The sequence below is a fragment of the Ranitomeya imitator genome, chromosome 1 (genome assembly GCF_032444005.1).
Source record: "Ranitomeya imitator isolate aRanImi1 chromosome 1, aRanImi1.pri, whole genome shotgun sequence".
Taxonomy (NCBI): domain Eukaryota; kingdom Metazoa; phylum Chordata; class Amphibia; order Anura; family Dendrobatidae; genus Ranitomeya; species Ranitomeya imitator.
In genome coordinates, this window is record NC_091282.1 from 267,464,922 (window position 1) to 267,476,811 (window position 11,890).

General features: G+C 39.0%; 1 protein-coding gene across 4 annotated transcripts in view; it reads left to right on the forward strand.

Annotated features, from left to right (window-relative positions):
- GLT1D1 (glycosyltransferase 1 domain containing 1) overlaps window positions 1–11,890 on the forward strand; it is a 189,024-nt gene that overhangs the window by 81,818 nt on the left and 95,316 nt on the right. The gene's annotated exons all lie outside the window — the stretch shown is intronic.

Here is an 11,890-nt window from a genome sequence, read left to right on the forward strand (position 1 = left end):
ACAGGTCACAGAGCTATTGTACAAGCCCATCCCGACAAGGGGATTTTTTTCATTTTATTTCCTTTACTCCAAGAGTCATAATTGTGTTTCCTTCATATAGCTGTATGAAGGCTTGTTTTGATTTTTTTGTGTCCAGGACAAACTGTAGTTTTGAATGACATCATTCATTTTGCCATGTAATATATTGAAACACAAAAAACAATGATGTAATTTAATTTTTTTCACCATTTCGCTATACTGGTTTTTCTTACCGTTTTTTTCATTTATACAGCAATTATTCTGCAGTGAAAATGACCAGGCAGGATAGTTTTTCAGGTCAGTATGATTTCGGTGATACTAAGCTTTTATAGGTTCTTCTTTGAGATATTTAGTGGTTTATAGATGTCATTAATGGTTAAATAAAAATTTCAACTATTAAAAAAAAAAAAATGGTTTGTGTCTCTATTTTCTGAGATCCGTAACCAACAGACACACATAGCATTACCTTTCTGTCCAGCTTCTTTTCTAAAGAACCCATTTCTCACTGTGCTAGGAGGGGGTGGTTGGTCGAATTCACAAATGCTATCGTAACATCCAACTGTAATACCACTGCTCTGCTTATTATCTAAGGGAAGGTTGATGATATGGCTTGCCTTCTGTATAAGTGCTCTTTCACACGTCCTAATATTTCTGGTACCTGAAGAAACAGTGCCGGAGATATCAGTGTCCGTGTATGTAATACTTGTGGAATATGTGTGGCAACAGTGTGCTGTCCATGTGCCGCATCAGTATCACACATACCGGCTCCTGTGAAGCAGTGGTACTGTTAGCGCTATTGCCGGGTGCTAAAGACAGCTCTCATCATTCTTCCCTGCTCGCGCTGCATTTTCAACCTGGAAGGTGCCAAGATGCGACCATCCAGGCTGAGAACCCCTGATGAATGAGCTGCTGCGAGCGCAGCATCATTGAGCAGCGGTGACCTCATTAAGGTTACCTTGGGTCACTGAGGCTGCATTCCCAGCCAGGCTTAATTGCAGTGAGCCAGCTCAGTGAGTTCACCGCAGATCATTGTGAGAGATTTTTCACTGTGATATGCAGTGAACTTACTGACGCTCATTCAGGCTTATTAGCTTCCTCATCCAGTCAATGTCTAAGAAAAGCTCTGACGAAGGTCTGGTGTGGACCGAAAACGTTTAGCGGTTTTGTTTGTCTGGATGCACCAATAAACTAAGAAGCTTTTCTTCTCAAAAATTGAGTGCCAAGTTTCATTCATCCTTACTGACTTTTTGTCATGGCGCTGAGGTTATCGCAGTTCAGCCAGGCTGGGAACGCAGCCTCAGTGACATGGGATAACCTTGGTCACCGCTGCTCACTAAATGCTGTGCTTGCAGCAGCTCAGTCATCAGTGGTTCTCAGCCTGGACGGTCAAATATTGGTACCGTACAGGTTGGAAACTATTTATCCCCAGTCTTGTATTATGGTGTGGAACAGAACGAAGGACAGGTGAGGGATATGGTTGTTTTTTTTTATTTTTGTTTTATTTCAGGAGACTAGGGCTTCAATGGAATAGGCATTAGGTGAGTATAAATGTTTATTTTTAAATAAGAAAGGATAAGTGTGTTTTGTTTTTATTTCAAATAAAGGACTTTATATTTGCTAGCCTTACTAAAGCCGACAGCTCATGGTTGCAGCCTGCAACTTTTAGTTTTGCCTGGCTGGTTATCAAAAACACGGGAACCCCACGTCATTTTTTTTTTTAATGTATTTATTCACAGTTCTCATCAGCAGCTGCCTGCTCTCGCTGTGACCAGCTGAAAACAACTCTCAACATTGTGAGAGCTGTCTTCACCACCTGGCGCTGGGGAACATCACGAACAGTACCATTGATTCCCAGGCGTCGGTACGTGTCACACTGATGGCACACGGATTTCATAAGTGTGCACATGTGCGAGAGATTTTGCGGACCGTTCTGCTGTTAAAAATTGGTCATGTCAGCGTGTTTTGCCCACAGACACACACTGATGTGTAAAAGGGACTTTACATGTAGAATAATGTAGATGGCCAGCACTGCTCCCATGACCATGTGCACCAAAGCCAGCTCCTGTATTGCCAGGAATTGGGTATTAGGGCTCATGCGGATGTGTGCTGTCCAATTTTTAGTCGGATAGCACATTGGACCTTGGACTATGTTATTCAATAGGGCTGTTCAGATGAACGATTTTTTCCTCCGTCTGACAGTCCACGAGAAAAAAAAATTGCAGCGTGCACTACTTTAATCCAAGTCTCGAATAGACTTGTCCATTCAGGTCTATGGGTGCATAAAAAAAACAACAAAAACAATGTGATATGCAATGTATCCAATTTTTACAGATACCGTAGTTTCCTAGGTTAATAATAGAATTGTATTTGATCATGTACATTTTTAGTGTGTGAAAACTGAACGCAAATGGATGACGCCGATGAAAATTAGAAAAAAAAATTGTTTTCTGGATGAAATTCGCGATTTCTTACTCCTGTCTGAAGCCAGCCTTACACAGAGATCACAATACAATCCCTGTTTTGACCTTCTCTGGGGGTGTGATCTGTATTTTCTACCTCTGATTCCCCCTGCTTATAATTGGCTATTATCACAGAGGTGGAAATGATATACACCTCCTGAGATGAATCTGGTTACTGTCCACGTGGCTAAAGTGAAAATTGACATAAACTTTAAATAAACTTTCTAATGAATGAAGAAGTCTTTTCAGAATGGAAAAGACTAAACTTTTTGCTCAGTGCTTCAGCCCCAATCTCAGGATGTAGACAGATTAAAATGAAAAAAAAAAAGTCACTAAAAGGCCTTTAAATGTTGCAGTATAGTGTATGATGATGACAGAAGGAAAAATTAACAAGTGTTAAAGGTGTTTAAAAAAAAAAAAAAAAAAAAAAAAGTTAAACCCTAAAAGTTCAATCCCTACAATTCTTTTCCTGTTTCTTGTTTGGTCTGGCTACGCCTGTAGTAGTCTGGTCTTTCAAAGTATAAAATTGCTTAACCCATATGTTAAACGTTTGTATTTACGTAAATAAATTGAATAAAAAATTGTTCAGAAAGTAGTAGATAACCTAAAATAGTTCCAATGAAAACTATAGCTCGGTTTACAAAAGTGTCCTCATATCACTCTAGTGACAGAAAGTGAGAATGATGGGTCTTAGAAAATGATGAAACCATACACTTTCTTTTATTTTTTATTTTTTTTACAAAGTCCTAGGTATTATAAAAGCAATAAAATCTTAAAAAAAAAAAAAAAAAAAATCACATTTACAGGTTATTTTTACCCTATTATATAGGCAGGGCAATTGTGTCTTTTCGAATGTACAACAGGTCCTAGAAAATGGAAGCCCTCATACACCCCATGATGGGGTGGGGGCGAGTTATGGCTCTTTTATAAAGGCGAGGAAAAAAATCAAACTTTAAAAATGAAACTTTGTCCTATCAGGAAGGAATTAAACTTTTCCAATGAATTCATCATGACAGAACCTTCAACTCCATAATATCTGCTTTTACAGTAAAGAATTCCCTTTTACGCTGCTTTTCATTTTTTAAATCTTTTTACTGTATGACCTGATACCGGAATAGAAGGAAAGAGAGAAGACAATTGTCAGGAGCAATACAATAAAACAAATGCTATTACCATATTCCTACACATGAATCTGTATCTTTTTATAGGGGCATTTTTTTCCAATTGAAGTTTTATTTTTCTTGTTATATTTCTTTTTAACTTCAAACCTTGCAAATTCTCCAGCTTTGTTAGAAATATAGTAGAACAGATCTTCTTATTGGAATCAAGGCCGTCTTGTTTTTCTGCATTGCCAGAATAGTTACATCTGATTTTTTTTTCTGAAAAACCTCTGCTTTGTTTCCTAGTCCAATCAATACAATCAATGCTTTCTGTCTTCCAATAAAGACCTCTCTTATATAGCTGCATCACAAAATCTTTTACAAGTCTTCTTCATTTTTATATTTTTCCCAGTATAATAATTTGTAACTAACAAATGCTATTCATCTCGAGTCATTTGATGCGCTGGCCTCTTGTCTCCTAATAAAGAAATGTTTTCCAGTTTATGATCCATGTGCCATCCAAGGTATTGGTACGTCTGCTGATTTTAAGTTCCTACTGTTCCATTTATCTGGCAGCTCGGAAATATAGTTGAAACCAAAAGTTTAGATACACTATGTAAAAAGACATATGCTTGTTTTTCTCAATATCTGACATGAAATCAGAATAAACCTTTCCATGTTTTAGGTCAATTAGGATTACCATATTTATTATTTGTCAAATTCCAGAATATTGAGAGAATGTTTTAAGGCATTTTTATTACTTACTGCAAAGTCAAAAATTTGGTACCATTGCCCTTAAACTGAATGACTTGGGTCAAATGTTTGGGATATCCTTCCACAAGCTTCCAACAATAGTTGGTCGGAATTTGGGCCCGTTTCTCCTGACAAAATGGGTGTAGCTGGTTTGTAGGTTGCCATTCTCGCACCTTCCTTTTCAGCTTTGCCCATAAATTTTCAATAGGATTGAGATCAGGGCCTTTTGATCGCCACATCAAAACATTGACTTTATTGTCCTTAAGCCCTTTTGTTACCATTTTGGCAGTATGCTTCGGGTCATTGTTCGTTTGGAAGACCTATTTCCACCCAAGCTTTAACTTCCTGGCTGACATCTAATGTATGCAGTTTTATTATGAAATCTAATTCCAGATTAAGTGCCCGAAAATACTGTGTCCATTTGGCTGCTGTATCTATAACCCACATTCTACGGTAAAGTGCAGCCTACTTTAAATTTCCTTGCATTCGATCTCCGCCTTACTTATTTGCTCAAGTCTGTGTGCCTTTCTGTGGATTACCTAGTTTGTATTGATCATTCAAACTTGAACAGACCTGACAGTGGACCTGAAAAATCAACCAGGGCAAGCAGCTGTATACATGATTTGATGCCTATTTAATTTGGTCCTTGGCTGCTTTCCCTCCATTGGAATTTTTTTTTTTTTTTTTATTCAAGTAACATGACAGTGTCCACATGCATTATGTGTCACGAGTTTACCACGACAGAGGCCAGAAGACTGCAGTGTCTGATTTCACGTACTCCTGCACTGATTAGAAGCATGTCTCTGTCATATTAAACGGTGCAGGTTTCTGTTAGCAGTGCAGGGGTTAATCTGTTCAGCTTAGAGTCCCTGAAGCTTTCCTGCTTGGATGATCGTAGCTGCTCAGTATTGGCCACTCCCCTCTTTTACATTTACTCACCTCTAGCAATCTGATTTGCAAGTGTAAGGGCTTGTTTCCATTTGCGAGAAACACGTCCGTGTCTCGCATGTGGAAACGAAGCTCTGGTGCCGGCACTCCGGAGCGGAGCGTGCAGCTCCATGTGTTCCTATGCGGCCGCACGCTCCGCTCCACAGCGCCGGCACCAGAGCTTCGTTTCCACATGCGAGACACGGACGTGTTCCTCGCAAGTGAAAACAAGCCCGAAGTCTTGTACTGCCGGGTGTGGTGTGGAGGAGTCGCTTGTTGATGGAAGCATTTGGCGTGTTGTTCTGTGACTGTTGCTTGGTGTTTCAGCTATTTTAAAATTATAATCCTCTCCTATTTGGTTTTCCTTCCTTTTATCCCCGATGTACCTCTTTGTTGTCTGTGAGTGCATATTTGTATGTTTGGTATTTCATTTATTCCTGTACTTCTTCCCTTGTTAGTCTTGATTTGTATATACATGCACTTTTACTCCTCACTTTCCTGGGTGGTGGAGGGGAACAGATATAGGGCTGATTTCAAGCTGATTTCAAGAGTTCAGCAAGGTACTTGGCCTCAGCATCTTCACCATCAGAAGTAATCCAGAGAGTAGGGATAGCTAGGGCACCCCTAGCATTAGGAACAGAGAAGGAGACATTAGGTTTGTAATAGAAATGCATCTACAAATATACCCTCATCATCAAATTTGCAACAAGGAGGAAAAGTTGTTTAATACTAGAAGTCCCAGAGAGGGGTCATTTAACATTTCTACCTTTTGGAGCTCGAAATTTCTGGGACTTCTAGTGTTAATTGTGAAAATAACAGCATCAATAGACATATTAATGATATGCAAATGATTAAAATATTAGAACATAATTTTCAAAACATTGTTTTATTTGGCATTAAGTATGAGCGCCACCCGCAAAAATAAACGCTGCTATCAATGGTTCAAGTTCCAAGTTCTCTAAGGGTACTAACAAATACAGTATAAAAAAAAAACTTGAAAGAAAAATATGAAGAAAATTATTTAAATGTCGAGCCCACCCCCATTTTCCGCATAAATTGAATATTACATATGCATGTAAAAGTCCTATCTATCACAATATATCATTAACTTGATCAGTAAATAACATAACAAAAAAGCCCCCTAAAAAACCCTCCCACAGCTCCATCAAGCAAACATTTAAAATATAATAGGATAGGAAAATGGCGGCACAATTAACTTTTTTTTTCTTCAAATTTCTTTGATTTACTTAAATTTAAAAAAATACACATTTTTGGTATAGCCGTAATCTTGAGAATCATACTGCCGGGTCATTTTTACCAAACAACGAACGCCTTAAATAAACCCCCAAGAAATATTTGCAGAATTGTGTTTTTTTTTCACTTTCGAGAAAATAGAAGGGAAAAAGATGCAAGGTAAGAAATAGGGAACTCCCAGGAAAATATATAAAATGTGAACTTTATTAATGTAAAAAACAACAAATCACATGCAACAAGACACTCATAAAAACATTTAAAAAAACAAAAACAGGTTCTATAGCTGGTTATGTCCTTGTTATGACAACCTACATCCACAGAAGTTTACGAAAATCCAAATGGCGGTATATTCGTATAAAATACCAGCAGAAAAATTTCATATATACAAAGATTCATGATAAAACTGAACACTGATATGTACTGTTGGTAGTGATGAGTGAATATACTCGTTACTCGAGATTTCTCGAGCACGCTTGGGTGTCCTCCGAGTATTTTTTAGTGCTCGGAGATTGTTTTTTTTCGCCCCAGCTGAATGATTGATTTACAGGGGCTAGCCTGCTTGATTACATGTGGGGATTCCCTAGCAACCAGGCAACCCCCACATGTACTTAGCCTGGCTAATAGCTGTAAATCATTCAGCTGAGGCGATGAAAACTAAATCTCTGAGCACTAAAAAATACTCGGAGGACACCCGAGTATGTTCGGGAAATCTCGAGTAACGAGTATATTTGCTCATCACTAACTGTTAGTAAGTGGTTAAACCCATGCTCCCGGCATTTTTAACCCCCGGAACACTGTGATCAAACAAGATCGCAGCGTTCCGGTGGCATAGAGCAGCATCGTGCAGGGAGGGGCTCCCTGCGTGCTTCCCTGAGACCCTCAGAACAAAGCAATGTGATTGCATTGTTCTGAGTTTCTCCCTGCCTGCAGACCCACGGATCCGAGATGGCTGTGGGGTCCTTCCGAGTCCTGCAGGGAGGTGGCTTGTCAGTGCCTGCTGAGAGAAGGACCTGAGAAACCTACTTCACTACCTGTCAGATTGCTGATCTGACAGTGCTGTGCAAAGTGTCAGATCAGCGATCTGACTTTATACAGTGATGCCCCACTCTGGGAAAATGTAGAAAAGTAAAAAAAAAAATTATACAGTGTAAAAATATATATTTTTTTTCAAACAACTAAAGAAAAAAAAAAATATATTGTTCCAATAAATAATTTCTTTATGTAAAAAAAACAAACAAAAGTACACATATTTAGTATCGCCGCGTCCATAACGACCCGACCTATAAAACTGTCCCTCTAGTTAACCCCTTCAGTGAACACTGTAAAAAAGTAAATAAAAACAAGGCAAAAAACAATGTTACAGTCATGGCCAAAAGTATTCACACCCCTGCAATTCTGTCAGATAATACTCAGTTTCTTCCTGAAAATGATTGCAAACACAAATTATTTGGTATTATTATCTTCATTTAATTTGTCTTAAATGAAAAAACACAAAAGAGAATGAAGCAAAAAGCAAAACATTGATCATTTCACACACAACTCTAAAAATGGGCCAGACAAAAGTATTGGCACCCTCAGCCTAATACTTGGTTGCACAACCTTTAGCCAAAATAACTGCGACCAACCGCTTCCGGTAACCATCAATGAGTTTGTTACAATGCTCTGCTGGAGTTTTAGACCATTCTTCTTTGGCAAACTGCTCCAGGTCCCTGATATTTGAAGGGTGCCTTCTCCAAACTGCCATTTTTAGATCTCTCCACAGGTGTTCTATGGAATTCAGGTCTGGGCTCATTGCTGGCCACCTTAGAAGTCTCCAGTGCTTTCTCTCAAACCATTTTCTAGTGCTTTTTGAAGTGTGTTTTGGGTCATTGTCCTGCTGGAAGACACATGACCTCTGAGGGAGACCCAGCTTTCTCACACTGGGCCTTACATTATGCTGCAAAATTTGTTGGTAGTCTTCAGACTTCATAATGCCATGCACACGGTTAAGCAGTCCAGTGCCAGACGAAGCATAGCAACCCCAGAACATCAGGGAACCTCCGCCATGTTTGACTGTAGGGACCTTGTTCTTTTCTTTGAATGCCTCTTTTTTCTCCTGTAAACTCTATGTTGATGCCTTTGCCCAAAAAGCTCTACTTTTGTGTCATCTGACCAGAGAACATTCTTCCAAAACGTTTTAGGCCTTTTCTGGTAAGTTTTGGCAAACTCCAGCCTGGCTTTTTTTATGTCTCAGGGTAAGAAGTTGGGTCTTCCTGAGTCTCCTACCTTACAGTCCCTTTTCATTCAGGTGCCGACGGATAATACGGGTTGACACTGTTGTACCCTTGGACTGCAGGGCAGCTTGAACTTCTTTGGATGTTAGTCGGGGTTTTTTATTCAACATCCGCACAATCTTGCGTTGAAATCTCTTGTCAATTTTTCTTTTTCGTCCACATCTAGGGAGGTTAGCCACAGTGCCATGGGCTTTAAACTTCTTGATGACACTGCACACTGTAGACACAGGAACATTCAGGTCTTTGGAGATGGACATGTAACCTTGAGATTGCTCATGCTTCCTCACAATTTGGTTTCTCAAGTCCTCAGACAGTTCTTTGGTCTTCTTTCTTTTCTCCATGCTCAATGTGGTACACACAAGGACACAGGACAGAGGTTGAGTCAACTTTAATCCATGTCAACTGGCTGCAAGTGTGATTTAGTTATTGTCAACACCTGTTAGGTGCCACAGGTAAGTTACAGGTGCTGTTAATTACACAAATTAGAGAAGCATCACATGATTTTTCGAACAGTGTGAATACTTTTGTCCACCCCCTTTTTTATAGTTGGTGTGGAATTATATCCAATTTGGCTCTAGGACAATTCTTTTTGTGTTTTTTTTTCACTTAAGACAAATTAAATGAAGATAATAATACCAAATAATTTGTGTTTGCAATCATTTTCAGAAAGAAACTGAGTATTATCTGACTGAATTGCAGGGGTGTGAATACTTTTGGCCATGACTGTATATAAATAAACATTATATCACTCAAAACGTCATCTTGTCCCGCAAAAACCGAGCTGCCTTACAGCGTCATCAGCGAAAAAATAAAAGTTATAGCCCTCAGAATAAAGCGATGCAAAAATAATTATTTTTTATATAAAATAGTTTTTATTGTATAAAAGCGGGAAAACATAAAAAAAATGATATATAAATGAGGTATCACTGTAATCATACTGGCACGAAGAATAACACTGCTTTATCAAATTTACCAAATGCGGAACGGTATAAACACCCCCCCCCCCCAAAAAAAAAAAAGAAATTCATGAATTGCTGGTTTTTATTCATTCTGCCTCCCAAAAATAGTAATAAAAAGCTATTAAAAAGTCATGTGCCCGAAAATGGTACTAATAAAAACGTCAATTCATCCTGCAAAAAACAAAACCTCACATGACTCTGTGGGCCAAAATATGGAAAAATTATAGCTCTCAAAATGTGGTGATGCAAAAACTATTTTTTGCGATAAAAGCGTCTTTTAGTGTGTGATAGCTGCCAAACATAAAAAACCAGCTATAAAAACCTGCTATCAAGAGTAAATCAAACCCCCCTTTATTACGCCCCTAGTTAGGGAAAAATAATAAAATAAAAGAGTATTTCCATTTTCCCATTAAGGTTAGGGCTAAAGTTAGGGTTAGGGTTGGGGCTAGAGTTGGAGTTAGGGTTTGGATTATGTTTACGGTTGGGTTTAGGGTTGGGATTAGAGTTACGGGTGTGTTTAGGGTTAGAGGTGTGGTTTGGGTTATGGTTAGTGTTGGGATTAGGGTTAGGGGTGTGATGGTGTTAGGGGTGTCTGGGAGTTAGGGGTGGGTTGGGGTTCTTAGGGTTAGAGGCCTGTTCAAGTCGAGGGTGTGGTTAGGGTTATGATAAGGGTTGGGTTTAAGGTTAGGGGTGTGTTTGGGTTATGGTTGGAGTTAGAATTGGGGGTTTCCACTGTTAAGGCACATCAGGGGGTCTCCAAATGCGACATCGTGTCCGATCTCCATTCCAGCCAATTCTGCGTTGAAAAAGTAAAATGGTGCTCCTTCCCTTCCGAGCTCTGCCGTGTCCCCAAACAGTAGTTTTCTCCCACATATGGGGTATCAGCGTACTCGGGACAAATTGCACAACAACTTTTGAGGTCCAAGTTCTCCTGTTACCCTTGAGAAAATACAAAACTGGGGGCTAAAAAATCATTTTTGTGGAAGAAGAATTATTTTTAATTTTCACGGCTCTGCGTTATAAACTTTAGTGAAACACATGGGGGTTCAGAGTTCTCACAATACATCTATATAAGTTCCTTGGGGGGTCTACTTTCCAATATGGGGTCACATGAGGGGTTTTTTTACTGTTTAGGTACATCGGGGCTCTACAAACGCAACATGATGCCCGCAGACCATTCCATCAAAGTCTGCATCATTCCAAAACGGCGCACCTTCCCTTCCGAGTTCTGCCATGCACCCAAACGGTAGTTCCCCCCAAAAAATTTTGGGTATCCGCATACTCCAGACAAATTGCACAACAACTTTTGGGGTCTAATTTCTCCTGTTACCCTTGGGAAAATAAAAAATTGGGGGCAAAAAAAATATTTTTGTGATTTTTTTTTTTTTTTTTTTTTTTTTACGGCTCTACATTATAAACTTCTGCAAAGCACTTGGGTTCAAAGTGCTCACCACACATCTAGATAAGTTCCTTAGAGGGTCTACTTTGCAAAATGGTGTCACTTCTGGCGGGTTTCCACTGTTTAGTCACATCAGGGGCTCACCAAATGCGACATGGTGTCCGATCTCAATTCCAGCCAATTCTCCATTGAAAAGTCAAACGGCGCTCCTTCCCTTCCGAGCTCTGCCATGCGCCCAAACAGTGGTTTACCCCCACATATGGGGTATCTGCGTACTCAGGACAAATTGCACAACAACTTTGACGTCCAATTTTGCCTGTTACCCTTGGTAAAATAAAACAAATTGGATCTGAAATAAATTTTTTGTCAAAAAAAGTTAAATGTTAATTTTTTTTTTTTTAAACATTTCAAAAATTCCTGTGAAGCACCTTGAAGTGTCAATAAACTTCTTGAATGTGGTTTTGAGCACCTCGAGAGGTACAGTTTTTAGAACGGTGTCACTTTTGGGAATTTTCTATTATATAGATTCCTCAAAGTGACTTCAAATGTGATGTGGTCCCTAATAATAAAAAAAAAAAAGTGTTCTAAAATGAGAAATTGCTGGTCAACTTTTAACCTTTAAACCAATACGCAAAGAGAAAAGAATACGCTGATAGGGAGATCACCAAACAATTACAAAATATGGCTTTTATTAGAAAAGTGCACACAGAAAAACAGTGCAATAAAAACACATACATGAAAACAATGC